This window comes from Varroa destructor, unplaced genomic scaffold, assembly GCF_002443255.2.
Source record: "Varroa destructor unplaced genomic scaffold, Vdes_3.0 BEIS01000003.1, whole genome shotgun sequence".
NCBI classification, from domain to species: Eukaryota; Metazoa; Arthropoda; class Arachnida; order Mesostigmata; family Varroidae; genus Varroa; species Varroa destructor.
In genome coordinates this window covers 35,200,579-35,220,624 of record NW_019211456.1, presented here as the reverse complement: position 1 = coordinate 35,220,624, position 20,046 = coordinate 35,200,579, and the positions used below count along the sequence as shown (strand labels likewise).

General features: G+C 38.9%; 1 protein-coding gene and 1 long non-coding RNA gene across 12 annotated transcripts in view; one reads left to right on the top strand and one right to left on the bottom strand.

Moving 5' to 3' along the window:
• Positions 1-10,122: 10,122 nt before the first annotated feature.
• On the bottom strand, positions 10,123-19,747 carry LOC111247053 (uncharacterized). Of its 4 annotated transcripts, none has more exons than XR_002671941.2 (6): positions 19,609-19,747; positions 15,546-15,669; positions 15,164-15,311; positions 13,553-13,636; positions 11,008-11,106; positions 10,123-10,245 (listed from the first exon to the last, which is right to left on the bottom strand). It is a non-coding gene; the product is annotated as an uncharacterized LOC111247053 (long non-coding RNA). The 4 variants fall into 4 exon arrangements; XR_002671942.2 differs by having other exon boundaries at positions 11,008-11,081; XR_015323323.1 differs by lacking the exon at positions 13,553-13,636.
• Positions 10,276-20,046, top strand: part of LOC111247052 (uncharacterized) — a 32,931-nt gene continuing 23,160 nt past the window's right edge. For 3 of the 8 annotated variants that reach the window (XM_086982995.1, XM_086982994.1, XM_022797588.2), the window contains exons 1-3: positions 10,283-10,801; positions 18,156-18,416; positions 18,549-18,618. The gene's annotated coding sequence lies outside the window, so the exon portion shown is untranslated. Of the gene's footprint in view, positions 10,802-17,178; positions 17,655-18,155; positions 18,417-18,548; positions 18,619-20,046 lie in introns of those variants that run through there. The other 5 variants (XM_086982997.1, XM_086982998.1, XM_086982996.1 and 2 more) reach the window with 4 other exon arrangements.

Genomic DNA, 20,046 nt, shown 5'->3' with positions numbered 1-20,046 from the left:
GAAAATACTTATATCAAATGGAATTGGTGGAATTTAGAATTAAAAAAAAAAAAGTGAAACCCCAACTATGCTTTATGAAGGTAAAGAACGTCAGGTCTTCATTTTCACATGACCAGGTTACAGGTATCTTCGTGCTTCTCTTAGGGCACAAGTTAACTGAGCAAAAGTTCTTGTGCTCGATAGCGCGTAATCATTTCAATGTATTTGAGCCGCGGAAGTTCACGTATTTCGATTGTCTCTTTTGTCACTGTCGTCACAGAAGCCATTGAAGGCAACTAATATCTTAGCCATTCTTCCAGTGACTAGCAAAAGGCCTAAATTTTTGAGATATTAGCAACAAGACAGGGTTCCCATAATATAGACGAAACCTGTCTTCAACGCAATTCAATTTAGGTTTTTTCTGATACTATGATTCCGCCAACTAAATTACGACAGAAGTTATATTATAGATTAATAGATAGTAGTAGCTCCCATCTTCTAAGAAACGCGGAAACAAGGCGGTACATCTGTTTAAAAGATAGGCTTGTAAATAGAAAATTCGCTTTGCCATGTCTCACATATTTGAGGTTCATTATTTTTAGAGCATAATGTGCGCTTTTAGCGAAAATAATTTAAATTTGTTGCGAATCGAGTTAAGCTTAGGTACATATGTCAACATTTTCGCGGCACTAACCAATAAAAAATGTTTCCATATAAATATATAAACTGACATATCAATTAGCGTAGAGGTAAAAAGATGTTATTTAGACGTTTTGTTTTTGTGTATACTGGGCAATTTAACTGTCTTCTTTCAATTACCGCATTAAGTTAGAGATTTACTTGGTTGAACTTATCGGAACGGCCTTTTGTCTGTTGTAGGAGTATCCCTAGTAGAACTTAGTTCTCTGCCCCTGCAACGCGCTGTCGTTTGAATCTGGCCGCACTTTTGCCCTGTGCCGGAAGTTAACCCGAACCCAGCGCCGTCAGTTGCGCTGCCCAGTTTCCGGCACAGAGGCTGACCGGCTATCATTACTATCGTCCCCTAGCAGTTGCGAGAAGATCGCTGCTCTAGATGTATTCAGCCGAGGTGTATTCCACGTTAATAATCTGTAGATCCGTCAAACAAGAACGTAATGTATTAGATTTTAGTCAGTGGTCCCGAGTACCCTCCCGTCGTTCGACAAGTGCCTCAAAACTATGATCAGCTTTTCCTAATACATTTATAAGGATGCACGTTGAAGGCGCACTATCAGGCTCGTGAAATAAAATCTCTCCACAGCAAACGCTAGTTAATTGGAAATTTTGGTATTTTTGTTCTATTAAAAAATTACTGCGTACGATAGTACGATATATTATTTGTCCTTCGGAATGAGTCCTTTTTGAGTACACACACATCCGAGGTAAGTGATGTCGTCTCGTCTTCTCGCAACACTCCAGGTCAAAAGTAAGAATCGATAAATAACTACGCGGTGCATTTGTTATATTTTAAAGTAACTTTACTATGAAACTAAATATATGCCATTTTCATCAATGACTACTTTTCTGATAACATCATAATCCCATCAAGGTAGAACTTCTGTGCTTTTTGAGCGATCAATTGTGACAAGTCATTTTTGCATTTCTTCATGTTAAAAATTATGTAGAGCCGAAACAGAGACGACACTAGGTTCAGACTATACGAAAATGACCGATCTAAGTTTTTTAATTTCAGTCGACTTTTTTCAATGCTTTATTGTAATTTTGTTAGTTATTGGTGCTAGAAGTTCGAATCAATCGTTTCGCTGAGCCGCAGCAACTCATAATACACGATTTCTTTTCGGTTCCACCGGACATATAGCATTATCTTCGTTGAAATTAGTCTGGCTTTTGCTACAGATTGGGAAAGACATTTTTCTTATTGCACATTATTGCCCTATGCGACCCACTTTTTATCAGCCGTAATCAACGGCTTGAGAGCATATAGCTCGATCTCCTTGCCTTTTCGCGGAATTTTGCCGATGAAAATGATTTTTGTTGTGTAAATTCGTGTGACACCCCAAACGGTCGACTACTACGAGGAGCACCTTCCCGAATTTCCCGAACGAAAGTTACGGAACCATTTTTGGGCCTTTTTCTTCCTGTCGATAATACGTCGTCACTACGAAGAGTACAGTTAAAAAAAAGCTATTTATTTCCGTTAAGATGTTTTATATTATGTTTGAACAAAGCATTGTCCATCCGTTACTGTTAGATGTCAGCCTTCAAAGATGACACTAGTCACGGTTTATATTACCCAAGATATGTTGCCTTGAAACAGTTCAGCCAGAGAAAAGTTTTTCGACGAACTAGTATGTAGCTCATGATAGTTGTTAGCAGAAGTGTTTAAGAACTAAATGTCCTTACCTTTAATTGACGACAATATTTACAACTTAGTTTATTGACAAATACCGGATACAAAAAAAAGAATGCATCTGATATTTAAAATCAAGCTTCATTTAAACCATTCCATATGCCAACGGAATTAAATTAGAAAATATGTAGAAGTGCCAATTCGCATAGGATTTATTTATTTCTGTCCTTCGTTCTCTTGTAATTTCAGTCAAAATAACATGCTACACATTGGGTCCAAGCCATTAATGTAAAATTCGACATAGAGACTGGAAACGATGTCTGATAATTCATTAGAAAAATAACACAAAACATTTTACCGGTAACATAACTTTGTCCAGTAGAGCATTTTAAATCTATAAGGTCTACATAGCCTAATAACTGCTGATATCACTTCACTGTATGTTTATTGCCTAAATAAATCTTTAGGTTGAAATTTGGCATTTGCAAAAAAAACAAGAGCTTAATGATTCTTTATATGAAAAACTGTCTTTATGTCAGTCGATTCGCAAATACAGATTCACTGATTAGGAGTTAATGTGCACGGTGATGTAAAATATTAAGCGTTTTGTGGCCTTTTAGGCCCCGCAAAAACCTATCTGAACGGACTTAAGACTTAATATAGCATTGCTGTTATATAAGTACGCGAGATTTACTTTACATAAAATGGTGTAGTTATTTGTTTATCGGCTATGAAATGCCCATTCCATATACTTAAACGTTGTTGAAGGAGATTAGTATGGAGTTAGAGCGGATTACAAAAAGCTTCATCCCAGCCTTTTAGGCATATTTATACACTGATTTTCAAAATTTGCAACATTAATTTGAATTAGATATTCTGCTCCCAGATTGAAATTTTCATTCATCTCATTAATATCAAGTACCTGACATTGCTACTACGCACCAGGAAATTCACAGCAAACACAAAAGGTACTTTATGCAGTGTTGCAGCACAGGAAGAACAGCGATCTATTTAATGAGCGCCTCCTCCATTAAAAATTTGTCCGATCCAACAAATCATACACGCTTTATGGAGAACTGCGTAAATACTAATTTCGAATTAGAAAAATATCCGAGTCATAGAATTGGAATTATCGCTGCCTTATTACGTGGCCTTGTTTGCAACAGTTAATTAAGTTAGTTGTTAAATCGCATATTAATGAAATCTTTCCTTGATCTGTTATCCTTTTCAAGTGGATACGATCGACCTCGATCTAGGTTGCTTTGTGGAGCCGATGGATGTTGTCTCTGGCTGATGAGATGAACTTTTCTAAATTGTCGCCGAACCCTGATCGATTATTTTCGAACTACTGCTAACATGACTTGGCGTCGTTGTATCTGACTTACATCGAGTTTGTACAAAATAAATAGGATTATCCCCTGCATTACAGAGCAGAACATTACAGGATATTGAGAAAATGGAGCGCGCGCGTCAATACAACAAGTTAGGCACCTACGCTTTATTCGCTCTACAAGGTATTTGAAAGGAAAGTCGCGCGTAAGTTGCTACTAGCTACACACATTAGCCGGTTCCGGCATTTATGTGGGTGTATTTTTTAATCCATTATGAAATTCTGTAAATGTTGGCAGTCACATGGGTCTCAGGAGCTATTTATCTCAGGAGCTGTTTATTGCAAATTACATTAGGCGAAACACAGTATAGAAGGACGGGTTTACTCTGTTTGGTACCGCCAGCATATTCAATCCATGCAAACTATAAGGACTAGGATATCGCACCTTCGTTATATGAGAAAATTATGAAGCCTTAAGCCCACCTTGCGCAAAATACGTAAAAAATCCAACCCAGCTAAGCGACATATTTTTCGCCAGCTTCGTCTGGATCCTCCAAAGTACGTTAACCCTTTATCGAGTGATAGACTTTCGCTCTTTCGTTTTAAACGACGTGACGCCCAAGGCAAGGGTCTTGAACTTTCGAACGCGCTTCAAAACGACTGGTGGTCCCACTGGCTGAGCCGTTGTTGGCACTCAGCAGACTATGAAACAAGAAGTGAGGTGGTTTTAGGATCGGGTTTGTGTGTGGAGCGAACGGTTAAAAACGAGAAATTGATGAGACGCGGCCGTAACGCTGGAACAGAGACAGATTGTTTAAAATGGCGAAGAAACAGCTATTTGGAAAGGTAACATAATTACTAGTTCTGTGATAATAGTCCGCCGTCCGTTTTCATTCTGGAACAAAAGAGAGCCATACTACATGCTGTATATTATATCCTGAGCGTATAATAATGTTTTTTTTTTTTCCTATTAATTTTCGGCACTTTACAAACGCAGTCAAGATGGAGGATCTGCCTTACTAACCGCCGATGGCAAAGTGTCCAGAGCTGTTATAATTTTCAATTTTTTCTATTTTGCAACCTATGTCATACTGCAAGTTGTTTTGCTATTGAAATCGAGTCCGTCTGTATGGCAATGAATGAGAACGACGAGGTTTACCACACATAGTAGAGTGTACCTTATTTGTTTCGGAGAGAACTGAAAATTGCTTCTGCAATCATACAAGTTCCTTTTTTTGTGGCGAGGTAATGCACTTCATTTTTCGGTGATTAAAGGAAATTTTCGCCGCGTCAAGTCGTCGCGAACGGATATGCACGTCTCGACCGCTTCAATATGTTAATGAAAGCTTAATAATCTAGTTACATCATCGTAATAGGTTATGTTTAGTAATCGTAAGATAACGATGGCGCGATCATCTCGTATCGATTTGCTGATATTAGATTTATTTTCGTTTAGATAGTGTATGTAGCTTAAATATTGTTCGCTTACTTGTTTGTACTAACTGTCGATGTTCTTGTTGTGACCCAATAGAAGTTTTTTTTTCAATAAAGCTACTTTAAACTACGTCTCTAATAGGTCCTCTTACGAAGATAAATTAAACAAGAAATGTCTCATGTCTTCATCTCTAAAACCTGTACATCTCACGCTAAAATCTGCTCTGGGAGTTTTTTTTTCGGCTATTGCTTTCTTTGTGTATTAAATAGGCCACAATGATAACTATGAGATTTTACTATGGGGATCATCCAAACGACGACTTAGTTCGTTTCAGTTTGCCGCCGAAACCTGCGAAAAGCAGGCTTACATACCAGACCGTCAGCCATCGACATGATGTACTCTATATGTCATGTTCCTTTCATCGGTTACCCGGCATCAGTGAGATATGCCGACGATGCCTATACATCTTATGGAAGAAGAGACGTGCAGGACATGCTGTTTGTTGTAACGGTTGCACCCGTTGTCATTTCCCGCGTTTTGTTGTTACGGCCACAGCCATTTCATGCACGACAGTCCGTAGAATTTGCACGCAGTCACGGTCGCTGCCATCGCCGTATTAAGTGAAGTGCGAGGGGAAAGAACTGTTTATACGAAAAATCTTTTTGGTCCTCAGCGCGAAGTGAACTGCCACCAATATTATACTGACGCAGTTTATAAAGAACGCTACCGACCAAATGGTCTTATTCGGCTAAGTGTTTTGCTATTACTGATAATCTGCTGATACTACGTGGCTTGCGTAAGCAATTTTGATAAGATTATGCTTTACGCAAGATAGTATTTTAGTCTAAGTTGTCAGCTTTTCTGAACTTCTGCTCTGAAATGCAGCAGGGAATTGGACGCTACGCTTAAACGCAGGTTGTAGCACTTACCGAAAGAATCTTATCTGTTCAAGTGAAACTCATGTCCCACTGGTATTGCGGGCGAGGTGTCAAAGACCTGTTTTCAAAACTAGTATTGCAAAAATATACATACCTAAGACCGAAAGATTATTTCCCTACATCAAACATGTTCCCATATCATCTACATCAAAAACATAGTATATTTTATAAGAGTTCCGTGTGCTACGCGTGTGCCACTATCGAAGCAAATTGCTGGACATTTACCGTACAGGAGACTGTCACCGGTGGGAAAAGTTTCGTGTAACGGAGCACACGTTGTCGTACTTTCCGATTACTGATTTCGTAACAAGCGAACGGTTTTAAGAAAAATAGATCCAATTATCGATTGAAACTAATTCACAGTTGTGACATGTGTCGAAACGGGAGAGGTTCTCAGAGTACCTTAAGTCGATCGATATGGCAACACTTACTTCAATAAAGAGTTACGCAGTATTCGAGCTATTCTTAAAGAGAAAAAATTAAGTCGTTGTTGAATAACAAGTTCTGATTAGGGAGCGATGCGTTAATAGAGGCAGAACGCCTAGATCCAACGAGTACACTGCCATCATGAATTTGAGAGCGTAAGGCTCTAAATGCCCAGAAAAGGTGTTACTTCACCTTGCGCATGCATGCATGCATACATACACTTCATATGATGAAGTGTAACAACAAATGCTATTAGGACATATTCAAAATGCAAATAAATAACAGCGTAGAGGAAAAATGTGCCTAATACTAAGTGAAATGCTTAGCACCCTCCCAATAATGGAAAACGTTGATTGCCACTACGCAGTCGTGTGTTCCGATCAAGATAGAATGTTAAGTAGCAAGGCATAAAATACGATAAAATGTCTTTACCGAAAAAGATGGCTGCTGATTATAACTCTCACTAGAGCAAGATATCTAGCGCAGGTTTCGCATAGTAAATCGAACGCTTCTGTTGAAACTCAGGAGGAGAAGGGATGTGACAGAGAAATGGCTACATTGTAGAACTCAGATGGCCAAAGGGAGTAAAATATTTATCGAGGTCAGCTGGAGAGGATCTGGTCGGTAGTTGAATTAAGCACACGGCACCAGAAGGCGACTGAAAACTTTCTCTAACTTTATAACCGAAGCAGGTTGTTAAATGCATTGCCGGATTAACTAGTGTTACGGCTGGATTTTAGGCAGGCGAACGGTACCACAACGAGAGCGAAATGCGTAGGAAGTGTTCAACATCAAGTATCTGCAAAGTCGATAGACAGTATACGCTCTGTGTTCTTGTTACGGTTATCGAAAAACATCTAATCATATAACCCATAATGATCGAATGTATGTTATTTTTCTGTGTATAGTAATTACGAATTCTCCAGAAAATGCAGTGAGAGTTTGGTTGGTAAAATTTTGACGAATTTGGTATAAATACGATGTGGAAGTTTGGGTATGTTCCATAGCATCAATTTAAAGCTCCGCTACTCTGAATCCAGTATAGGATATGAAAACATATATAAAAACAATATGGATGAAGATATAATTGCACAAATACGGCCGTATACGACTATTCTACACAGAAAACATTTAGTAGTAGTAAACAGATCCACGCGCGTATACAGTAATAAGACGGAGCGCTTTTTAGAATATGGAAACATAAACTCAAGTTAAACACTGCTCACTATTAGATAGACGTATATACAAACTTTAATATCGCAACTTCCAGTAGTAAGTGTGCTATAGATACTCCATAGATAGACTACACTTTTGCGATATTTCCATTTCAAAAATATCACATGTTGCGAACTTTGTTAGTTTTCTAATTAGCGAATCTTCTGTGTCAATTACCTAGATGAGATAGCATGACATCTGCGTAACATGCGCGTCACGTGAACCAGTGGGGTACAACTAGGTTGTATCTGAATATGAAGTTTTCCAAAAGGTACGTTCGGAAGAACCCCTTGTACTATGATTAAGTTGTTGATCATATACTTGAATCTGCACAGAGGTAGAGTGAAACAACGGTCCTTTCCAGGACCATTTTGCTGAAGAAAGAGGTGAAAATAAAAGAGGAGCGCCAGTAGGTGTAAAACTTAAGAGAACAGTAAAGAGCTATAGCGACTTTCCTCTTCCTTCCTCTAGAAAATCTGACGTAACATTTCAACCTAGTTTTAAGCCTCAAGAAAGAACAAATAGCGGTTTAGTATCGGTATTATGGTGCTTTCTACAGCCCTATTCATCCGTCTATAGAGAGATGTGTGGGAATCACATTAGCTTCATTGAATGGAATATAAAGGGAAATTATTTCGAATGACCCGGGGCGTGCATCGTTGGGTTAGCCTGTACATCTAATAAAGAAAGTTCCATCTACCAGATCCATATGGCTTTCATGTGATCATCACTGCACACTATTTCTTTCCGCAGTTATTTTATTCGGGCACATAAACCGTGTATCTACTTTCATTGTGACAATACCTTTGGTATCTTATCCTTGATATGAAAGTTGTACTGATGTTTAAACAGCTAAAATGAAACAAGCACTCATGACAAGTGTTGCATTTTACTTTTTGTGAACGTACCGGGTACGGCACCCAAAATTAAGACGAACTTTGACAGACTGTATGTGCTAGAAGAACAGCGGTTCTCTCTAGAATGCAGCGACAAATTTATCATAGTAGAAAAAATCCTTTCCTTTCGCATTTTTAACGAAAATGGGCTATCGTCCAATCTCTTGGCATTTAACAAATCCCCAGCCAATACGAAATAATATTTTTTTTTGCCCAAAATCGACAGTTTACGTTATTGCTAGTTTCTATCCAGTTTATGAAAAATAAGAGCAAGATTTTCATGCAGAGCCATTTATAGTACATTCGCCCTCTTGATACGATAGTTATGGGCCATTTTGGAAAGAAAAATATCAGTTATCAATTGCATAGTCCAGACGAGTTCTAATAGCAAGCAAAAAGGAAGTTATTTGGAAGTTATTAACGAGTCATTCAGGTTTTAACTCGAAGATGTAATCATGACAAAGGATAATTGTGTTGAATAAATACGATCGTTCGGAATGGCACGGATAGTGCAGGTATGAACATTCGGTAACAGGTTAGTTTCTCTTTATACAGAGTCTTAAAAACAAAGCGTGAGAAAACGTTTCAACTTAGCTGCCGTCTATTGTATAAGTAAAACAGCTAACAGCATTACACACAGGCAAAGCAATATGGCAGGATTAGAGAATATCGCCCGAAGCTCCATAATTATACATCTCTAGACGACCTCACCATAATTTAGGCAGGATCAGAAGGATTCTGAAGGTTTACCTTGAATACGAGTTTTATGAAGGATACTGTTTCCGTGAATCACTTTCACCTTCCTATGTTTGCCGGCTAAACACATTAGATCCCTTGGCGATATTCCATTCCATGAAAATAGAAACTGGTGACCGTTTTGTTGAGTTGTCACACTTCCGTCTGATTTCAAATTCAAGCTAATCCGAATAAACGAGAAAACCGTTCACGCGCAACAGGTTGCCGGCCCATATGGTTTACCGTAAATCTACATGGAATAACGGTAATTGTACACCAATGATAAATCCCAAAGCGAAATTCATTGTTAATGAAAAAACACTTCTCACGAAAGCCCTTGCTAGTTAATTTCGGTTAATTAGTTTTGAATTAGATAATTATTTACAGTATTTTGAGCTTCAGAAATAGATAGGTTTGATGCATACTTCAGCTTTCATATAATGCACTATCTTCACTCTTCCAAAAATACTGCTGTCTCTAGAAAATTCTACAACTGTACACATCATTCGACGGTGCTTTAATATTAAATTAACCTAATTCGCAAATAGTATTTTCATAGATTATTCGTATTATTTATTTAAATCGATACGGAAAATATATTCCTGTTTTTATTCTATATAAAAGGAATAGCAGCGAAGTTAAGATGGTATGTGTTTTTCTTGACTTCGGTTTTCCCTCAAACAGATGTAAAGGAGCCCCCTGTTTGGAGGTTTTACGCTTCATATTACCTTAACGTAGAAGTGCCAAAGTGTCGGCATCAAGTTTCTGGAGGTTGGCGACGACGCAAACATATCAAAAACGTAGCTTGGATAGCCAGTTTGGTGTCTTTTTCGTCCACACGAGAAGCTCTGCTTCAGCGGTTTTAGCGGGCAAAAAGCGCTTATCGCTACTCGGGAGGGGGGGGGGGCCTCTGTACAGCGCCTCCTCACATGGGGCAATGACAAGGATTGATGACGCCTCGTCTGTAATCAGATGCCACATGCAGGCATAACACTCTCCTCTAGAAACTTTTCAAGAAACGTTTTGTCGTCTATACTTAAATTACATGGCGAAGCTTTTGCGGCGCTCGCTAAACAGAAGATAATGGGAAATAGAAAGCGACGGTTTGTGTTAGAGATTAAATGTGCTTCATGTTTTTGAAATTGTTTTTACTCATTGTTGTGTTTTCTCCGCAGAGTTTTTGTACGTGTGGTGAAAAGTTTTCTTACTGGTGAATTTGCTATGACTTCCTACCAGCGATGGTGCTTAGCATGAACTAAGGCGGCATCATTAGAGAGACGCTGAGACGCTGGTCAGAGTTGTATGGCAAAATATGTAGATGCGGAGATTGAAGCGCAGTCGTCTCTTAAGCTTTACATACATGATGAAGTACATTCACAGTTTAAAACTCTAGGATCCGATTAATATTTAAGTAAACTTATTGTGCCCAAACAGGACTGACTACCGCTACTTCAAGTATTCTACGCCAAAAATTGGGATTTATGTCAAAATCTCTTTGTATATTACTGCGATTGTTCTGTGAGTCAGAAAAGCACGTCTGTGCTATGAACCATCGATGGGGTTTTAGATGGGATAAATCAATAGAATCGTTAGACGATTTGTAATTGTGTCTTCTATACTTGTAGAATCATAATCCTTTAATATCTCAATGTTTGCCATACACAAGTACTAGGAATGTATCATAAGATGAAATATGGTATTACCATTAAAGTCGTTATAGGTACCTGCTTGCTCAGATAGTGCTACCACTCCGACATGGATCGCCTCTGCGTGCGTTGCCGGGTCCTCTCGGTGATTCCTATTTTGTGGATATACGATGTCGGCTAGTTGAAAAGATCGGAAATAGTTAGAGCCATGGCTACAGAGTTGTCTCAACGCTTTAAATCTGTCTTGATTGACCAACGTCAGCGGAGCGCGCTTAGGTCCATTAAGTAAGGGGAAGATGGGCGACATTTCTGAAGAAACATATCGATATTTTTTTTTTGCTTTTTCGGCTGTGTCTGATACGTCTGCTATATGCGCTGAGGTACTTAACCGGTATAATGGTGATTTTTTGCGTGCTAAATATTCTCTCAATAAGACCTTGCCAATAAAATGTTGGGTGGACAGACCTTATTTTGGTGCATTCATTATAACATTTTACGCTGATCATATTAAAAGTATGGTTTGATCAACGAATCGACAGATCGCCTTTGATAGACATTATCGCCAGGCGTATTACTGATACACAGATACAGTAAATATAGCGTAGAGGCCGCCCTTGTAGCCGATATATGAGCTAATCCTTTATTTAACCGAAGTTTACTGACTGGTCGTAACGAACAAACGCGGTACCATCCGGACATTTCGGAGGTACGCTTGTACTGTTGAAAAAATCCTAGTTGAAACTGTGTGATCATCGATACTTGATTAGAGCTGTCCCGTGAACTTGAACGTGTGGACTGAAGTACCGAATAATAGAATAGTAATTTTGCTTATCGGTTTTCCACAGATGAGCTACTTCTGCAGATGCAAGGTTCTGCTTCGTATGTTACTGTTACGCTTTCTCGACTATTACTGGAATAATTTCATCAAAAGACGTTAGAAAGTATTGAACGGTACAGATAGACTTCGACGTTTGAGTTTCAGCAAGCTTTTTGTGTTTCTGTAATGCATAGTTGCCATCGAGAATACGAATATCTCCGGCCTCTCATTTGATAAGCGTAGTTATCATTGATAAGCAAACCAAGAACAAATTAAGACTGCCATGCCCATTATTGTATCACTTTTGTATTTGACCAGCGGTTCATTTGGAATTTAGATTGCTCAATATGTAGCCTATTTTCTCACTCTGTTGTTTCAGAGAGGCTGTCGATACAAAGCCTGATCAGACAAATTGTGACTCGGTGATTGATCGCGTGTGGCAACTTCCAGAGATGCCACAGGTTATCCGTTCTTTTTTTTCCGTTCTTTTTTCCGAGTACCTAGTATTTTCCAGGTTGCAACAAAATGAATACACTAAAGCCATCGAACAGCCGACCTACTATTTTTGTGCGTATAAAAGTGTCTGACTTAATGATAAATTTACTCAGCAAGCACCAAAAGGCTGACAATCTCTATCAGTGCGCAAATATTTCCAGTGTCTGTTCTATATCTGAAACAGCTTACAGGGAAATTAGGTTTGTCGTATTTCGTTTTACTTGAGGTAATCTTGACCTACATCGCGATCGCTCTATAAGGTCCTTTAACGTCTGTATGTGTGATAGAAATAACTCGTAGGATGGCAATGACTTCATTTAAATCCTGTGGGACTTAATCGTAATAGATGTTATCTTAATCATCTAGATCTCGCGTAGGCTGGAATTTCAATGAGCGATTTTGCTTCCTTTAAACGGAGATCAACTTTGGAGTATTACGAGAAAGCAGTCTCTAGAGTCACACAAGCGACAAGTAACAGCGTGATTCACAGGACTAACTCACTAATATAGAAAGAATAACCGAAACTTATTGAATCCAATTCCGATACTTTTGCTCAGTTCTTCAAAAAATTTTATAATTACGCTTGAATTATAGTTCCTGTGGAATATTTGTAATAAATTAAAGTTAGAATGATTTATACGGGAGCCCGCCTCGTCACGGTGCACTTGAGATCTGTTTCAGGTATGGCTCGATGTACTGCGTATTAAGTCCAACCTCAAACATTGCAACATTTATAACTGCACAGAGTCGTAACGTGCATTCTCCGTTTGCGTTAACGTGCAGTGGTCCGTTCATTTGTCAGACATTTTACTACATTAGGAACAACTGAGCCACTTGACAAGGTGCAAAAAGACCTTTTCTAGCACCTATGCCTTTTTTAGAGCGCTTTACCGAAAAGCTTGTTAGACCTACAATTCCGAAGCAAGCCGATTAATGTTTGTGTATATAGCAATCATAATAGCTTATGAACTATTTCATTAACTTATGAACGAACGATTTCTATGTTGTTTTGCATTGCCGAAATTAATTTCTTCTAAACATTGTAAAAAGACAAGATTTTCCAACGTAAATTAAGTACGAGAGACAAGCAATGATTTTTAATTTATCTTATTTCACAGCATAAAGTCATTGTTGACTATGACGGCGTCGTAGTTCGTCGATGGTGCAAATGCGTTCATTCGTTTTAGTCTAGGTCACTATGAACCGATTGGCTGGCGCGTGTGACTCCAAGGGTGGACCTGACAAGCGCTTAATCATGTTAATGTACTATTTTACCGTTACCATTCAGCTTTGAATTTGGTCTTGGCTTACCTTCCGTTGGATTTCTATTGACTGATCTTTTGCTGCGACACCGATCGATTGTAATTCAAGCTGAAGACAGTACACGATTCCATGCTGAATTAAAGAAAAAAAAAAACTGCTAACCAACATCGTTTGGCTAGTGAGAATAATAATAATTTTACAATGAGATGCGCTTAGGTTAACTTCATAGCCTATATAATACATAATATTATTTGACATTGTACACAGTGAGGCGAAAGTTATATAATTTAAGGAAATAGTTTAGGTTCATTAATATTTCTCACTCAGCATAGTATCTTTTAGAGACCTTGAGCGTCTAGGAATAGGGTGCTATTGTAGTTATAATAGCTAGTATCTTGGCATACAGTGATGTAATGGCCTAATTCTTTTCTAAACGTGAGGATCGAGCTAACTAAAGCGGCTACAGTAAGACTACGATCGCCATTCACAAGAATTTATATCATACCAAGCTAACGACTACTGCTTTTGCGAACCCTCGGGCTCCCTGAAGGACTTGTCATTTGCCGGTTTAATTAATGTAGTTTCAGGTTCGTCCTGTGTTATTCCTCGTACGGTGGGTCGTAAGAACACGAGAAAGTAAATAGATCTATCACGAGCACTGCCGAGATCAAAAAAGGCCCCCTGCTTTTTAATAATTCACGTAGCTAAGCGCGGATGAACCGACTGATTAAAAGAGTGGCCGAACGCGCAGCTGCAAAACCGGCGCGAATGTATCAAATACAGCAAAAGTCATCATACTGCTTGGAACTCATTCGTGCTGTTAAGACGTCGAGCCCCGTTTCTGCCCCAAGGCCCTGGAGAGTCCTTCTACATCGGCAATTGCTAGATACATTTCTGAAAGACGACCCTGGTAACGGTGTGCCAAATTTCAGGATGATAAATGCATCAATCGCACAGAAGTGTACAGCTGTAGTTCAATAACCCACGATAGGCATATTTGAGCATGTTTATTAGAGTGTAGGCAACTGCTTAGGCCGAACGATTAGGCCAGGTCTCAAAACCACATTCAGTTAACTTATAGCAGTGGACCATGCTTCTGCGTTTATCTTGCCGGAGGGCTATTTTTTGTTTTTATAGTTCTACAAAGATTATTTAGAGTATCTCGTGCACTCGAATAGAGTATCGTGTGCAATCAAACAAATGATATAACTGATTTTTCTATGAGTTCAGCGTTGCTTTCCCCTGCACGGTATTCACTGGCTATTCACATTATAAAACGTAATTTTATAAATGCATTAAAAGATATCCGTCTAGTCGTCTGAAAAATAATGCTTTCTCGGCATTCTCTGAATGCTGAAACAAAGGCTTAAAAATTTATAGAGCTGGCCGTATTTAGCAGACAGCTCCATATATTACTTAAGAAAAACATGTACCTTTCGCATAAATTCGAAACATGACGGTTCAATATGATCATTGGGTTCTTCAAGCGTATTCTAAAATGCAACAAGTGGTATGCCCTCAATTAGATCGGCTATGGGGTAGATTGCTAGATACCACGAGGCCGTAGCAAATTCTTCTACTAGTAAATTTACATCTTCCGCTAGCCTTAAACAGGTTATATGTCGTATTCGATTTTACAAGCCCGAATCAGTATATTACCATTTCACTGATTTGATAAAACCTTCCGCTCTGTAAAGGCGTTTAACCCGCAGCCGTTACTAAGCTCCTTAGGTCACTGTCGAGCGTCACTGAGCAAATAGAGGATGCAGGCTAGTCGAGGATTTTTTTTTAGCATAATATTTAGTACCTGCAATATAGGTTAAATGAATCATCTAATGGGAACAAATCTTTTCTTGTTTTTGTACTTAATAATTAAACGATGTTGTTAAAATATGTAGCATACGTCATCGCGCACACGCCAGATCATTCGCTTAGTGTTTCGTAAAAATTTGGACGAAAATAATAATGCAGACTCAATACTGCATCCCTTTTCGATTAGTGTCGTCAGGCAAATCGTATTTTAAGCTTCGTATGTCCTTACCACCTATTACTAACGAACAGGGAAGGACGGGCTGTACGGGAGGGCCTGTAATCTCGTGCGAAAGCAGCACTCGAGTGATAGCGGGAACGTAACTGTGCATTGGTCCCGTCGAGTTCAAGTGTGCCTGTGAAATCAGCCAAGAAATTAGAGACAGGTCACTTGTTCACCCAAAAGATAAAACAAGCTTCGGAAAGTTGTAAACAAAATTGAATTGATTTTTAATCGACGAAGTTCACACAGAGAAAAACTTCATTTTATAGGAATGGCATCCAACTAGGTTCCCTGATTATAACGTTTTTTTGTGGAATGTCTACATAATGATGATGAAAATAATAACTTGGAAGGTAAACGATATGTTAATCCTTCACTTTTAATTAAGCTCAAGCAAACCTTAAAACTATATAGGGCGCTACTCGGTGAGTCGAATCATACCATAAAATGAAAAAAAACATGGTTTTGATTTGCAACCCCTAATACGTTATAATCCGCCTTCAAAAGATAATTTAAGAGTGATGAATTTACCTCCAATATAAGTCAGCGTCTCCTCCAATCTAGGAATTATATTTTTGTCAACGCACTGTTGCATTATGTTTTCTGGGTGGAACATACCGGTATGAATTAGCTAAAAAAGCTAAGTCAGGATATTTATGTTCTTTATCCCAGACCAACTTATAGGGTATCACCGACAAGAAGTCATAAAATTATATATACATATATATGTATATATATGTAACAGATTAAGTTGCGCGGCATTGAAGTTGTCTGCAGACTGAGACCTGAATCTAGTTATTGTTAATGCCCATAAACGTAAGTTTAAATTAATCGCTTTACAAAGGTCATTCGAGGTAGTAAATACGACCTCTACTTGGTACTGAGCAAACCTGAAACAGATCTTCCTTGAAACCAATCGGCGTATCATGCAATTACAGAAGAAATGGAATATTTATGATGGCGTCAACGCCAAGGCGTTTTCTTAATTTTTTTTTAGGCCTTAGCTATCTTCTCCATGTGGACAAGTTTTCGAACTTACTCATTTTTATGTATAGCATCAGGGATTAAAGGTCTAACCAAGGAAAGTCTTACTGGACTTACCTAAGGTTGCTCAAATAGGCCTACGGAACGACATAGCAACCATACAAGCAACTTAACAATCTTAATAATAGATTGTTATTATCCTGATTAATAATTTCTCACAGTCATTCTTCCCAACACTTCCGATATACTTTAGTTATGGTTATCAAGGCCAAGACTTAAAGAGCTACACATTAGTCACCTAAACTTCGCCGATACGTGTAATCACGTTGGGTGAAGCCACCTAAACTTATTCATATACCATCCTTTCGAAGTGTAATTTATTTTCGAAGGAAAATAAATTCCACTTTGATACTTCGTCTGGCAAATTTGTATTTATTCCTAACATACACCTTCAATCTTACCCTAAATAATGCAGAATGCTATTCAGTTCTATGTAGCTCTAATACATGTTTCACAAGAATGGTCATCTAAAAGTGAATGCATAAAAAAATACGAAAAAAACGACAACGTAATTTATTAAAGGCGAACAGGCATTTGCTATGAAGATCCAACTGTATTATAAAATGTCAGAAACAGGGCTTTTGATTTAATGTCAGACCGTCGTTTATTTAGTCTTTGATCACTTTCCGTAAAACCACAATCAATGCGATTCCTTTGTACTGCATTTGAAAAATATGATGATGACGTTGACATTAAATCAAAGGCTGATAAAGTACACGACAGGTTAAGGAAAGCTAGGCCTTTTTTCAAAATAGGTCCTTCTAAGCCTGCTTACGAAGTTGGAATTGAAATCTCTAAAGTGCACATGAAAATCGGGTAGTGAGGAACATCTGCAATCACTAAAAATGCTCGTCTCCCGACCCCTGACGTGAGGGGATGGAGCCCTGGAGACTTATGTGCCCTATGAAAAGGCACTCTTTACAAACCTCCTGAAAGGAACAATTCGACCTTAACATCAAGCGTGAAGTTATTGGCTGCTCACTCTACGTTCAAAGGATAGTACCAAATATCCATCGCATCGACGGAGTTTGTCTAATAACAGAAATTTTGCCTACTTGCATGACATGTTGAAAGGTGTGTGAAACAGCCTAGAACCTTGGTCAAATATCTTGTGTTAATAGTCTTCCAGTTTAAATATTTTCAGTAACTAAGTTGACGAGAAGCTTGACGACGACCGCTGCGAGAAGTGTTCTTCCTACCAAAATTGTTGTCTCGTTCGACATGTACTATTTTGTATTTCACACGGAGCCTTTGCCGACGATATAATCGATTCGATAGAAATCCTCCCTGAAATGACCTCATGTCTGTGACTTGAACGCGTTCTATATGTTCACCAATCAGTTTGACATATCTTGAGTATGAAAACAACTTATGCAGCGCATAGCGACGTTTACTGTCCAAGAACTCATTCAAGATTCGGTTGGGGGCGGAGGGTGGCCAGCTGCCGCCGTACGCCTCTCGAGCAAGCGCACTACCCCCAGCCCATTACAAATATGCGTAGTTTCAGAATCGCTGCTACTTGTGAACCTAACGGTGTGTCCTTTTTTGATTGGCTTTTCGATGTTATCGCTACAGAAATGTTACGCAGAGGAGCAGATTTCGCACCCGATCGCGGTCCGTGGATAGGACAGCGGTCGTTATAATATTCGGTGAGGATCGGTAGCACAAAGCGCCACGACTTGGAACATGTGAATTATCGCCTGTGCCAATAGACCTGCCTGCCATCCGCATGACGAATTACTTAGTCAGATCCTGAGCCTTGCACAGAGCGGAAATCCTAGTTAGCGTTCTACAAGATGCGGCTCTATTTAAAGTACTGATTAGCGAAAGACAGTTGTAAGTATTTATACATTCAGCTAGCTCATAATATCTGCAAACAATGACCGTTGCTGTTCGCTGTAGTTCGGCTTAGATCGCAATGATCAATAACGATAGAAATTTTAATTTTTTTTTCCTTTCCCGCAATAGGAACTGCAACGGAAGGCAAAATTCGCTATGTATGTGACTCCAATGTTCCCCTTCATCGACTTTATTGCAAGTATGCCTAATGTTTCAGCCGATTTTGACCTAAATCACACTCAGGTGGCAAACCTAAGAAATAACGATATCACCTTTTAGTTATTATATTATGAGGGACAAAACACATATTCTAGTTGTGTTTATTATTTTACTGTCTAATGTTTATGCTTACTGTTCCTAGCAACGCATTGAGTATGAACATGAAATCAGAAACTAATTGAATAGGCCTCAATTCGCTAACGAAGGCTCCGCCTACAGACAGAGTTGAGAGTCTAAACGAAGTGAGTTGCGAGCCTACTTGCGATCTGCCCATATTTCTCACACCATACCCTCCAAAAGCATGATGTCAAGTGTTCAGTGCTACCCGGATATTCAAGGATCTAAGCCAAACGACTGTTATTTATGCCAATCTTCCCACAAGGCAATACGCCAATGTCATATTGCTGGATACGAGATCAGGAAGATTCGCGAGAGTACTCTTTCCTTTTGTGATACATTCGGAACTTCGCGGCTTTTAATAATACACCGAAACATAGGTGCACACTAAAACAGTAGTTCCAGGTTGAAGCAAATCTAATTTGATATCTGTGTAGCTCGGTATGGGGAATGCCCTTGGCAATATATCGCTTCCAAATGTGCGTTAAAATTTCTCAGTACGCCGGCTTCGGAACCAATGTCTGCAGACGGCTGAAGTCGTATTTGCTTCACAGATATAAAAATTAGACTCGATTCAAAAAAGAGAAAACTAGAGATGTTCCATAGATTTGCAAAAAGAGGTAAGTGTAACTGAAACTGTGGTTAATACAACGGATTCAACAAATTATTCTTGGACTCGCTTCTAGTGAACGACCGTACGGGGTAAAATATTATTTCGAAGTCATGGATTAAACTTGGATACCACGGTTACTCTAGACAAACAGATGCCTCGGACTACAGTACAAGAAGGCTAATTAATCTACAATATCAAATTCTATTCTTACTGAAGCTCGCGTCACGTACAAATACTTACCACGAACAGCATAAGATTGTTGTCCGAAAACCCCTTCAGCGTTGCGAGATCTTGCGGTGCGACAAATCTCTATAGGTCACACGGTATACTAACACTCCATACTTAAGATGTTGATTGAGCGCCCCCCTGGGTTTAGCGGGATATTTTTATAGACTCAACTAGCAGCCACCGTCGAATTAATTTCAAACTACGAACTGCTAACGCATCGTTCCCCGCACACTATTAATAGGTTTTAGTTAGCATCGTTTTTCCATCTGTTCCGAAATTTGCCTCACGAACTAACCTATAGCCACGTTGTAAGGCAAAATCATTGTTGAACTCCGAAAATAAATTTCTATTTTTTGTAGCATGATGGGTCTTGACGTATCATGCGTAGAACCTATCGATCGAAGTTACGAAGCGTGTGTAATAACAGTAGTACTGTGTAAAATGTTTTTG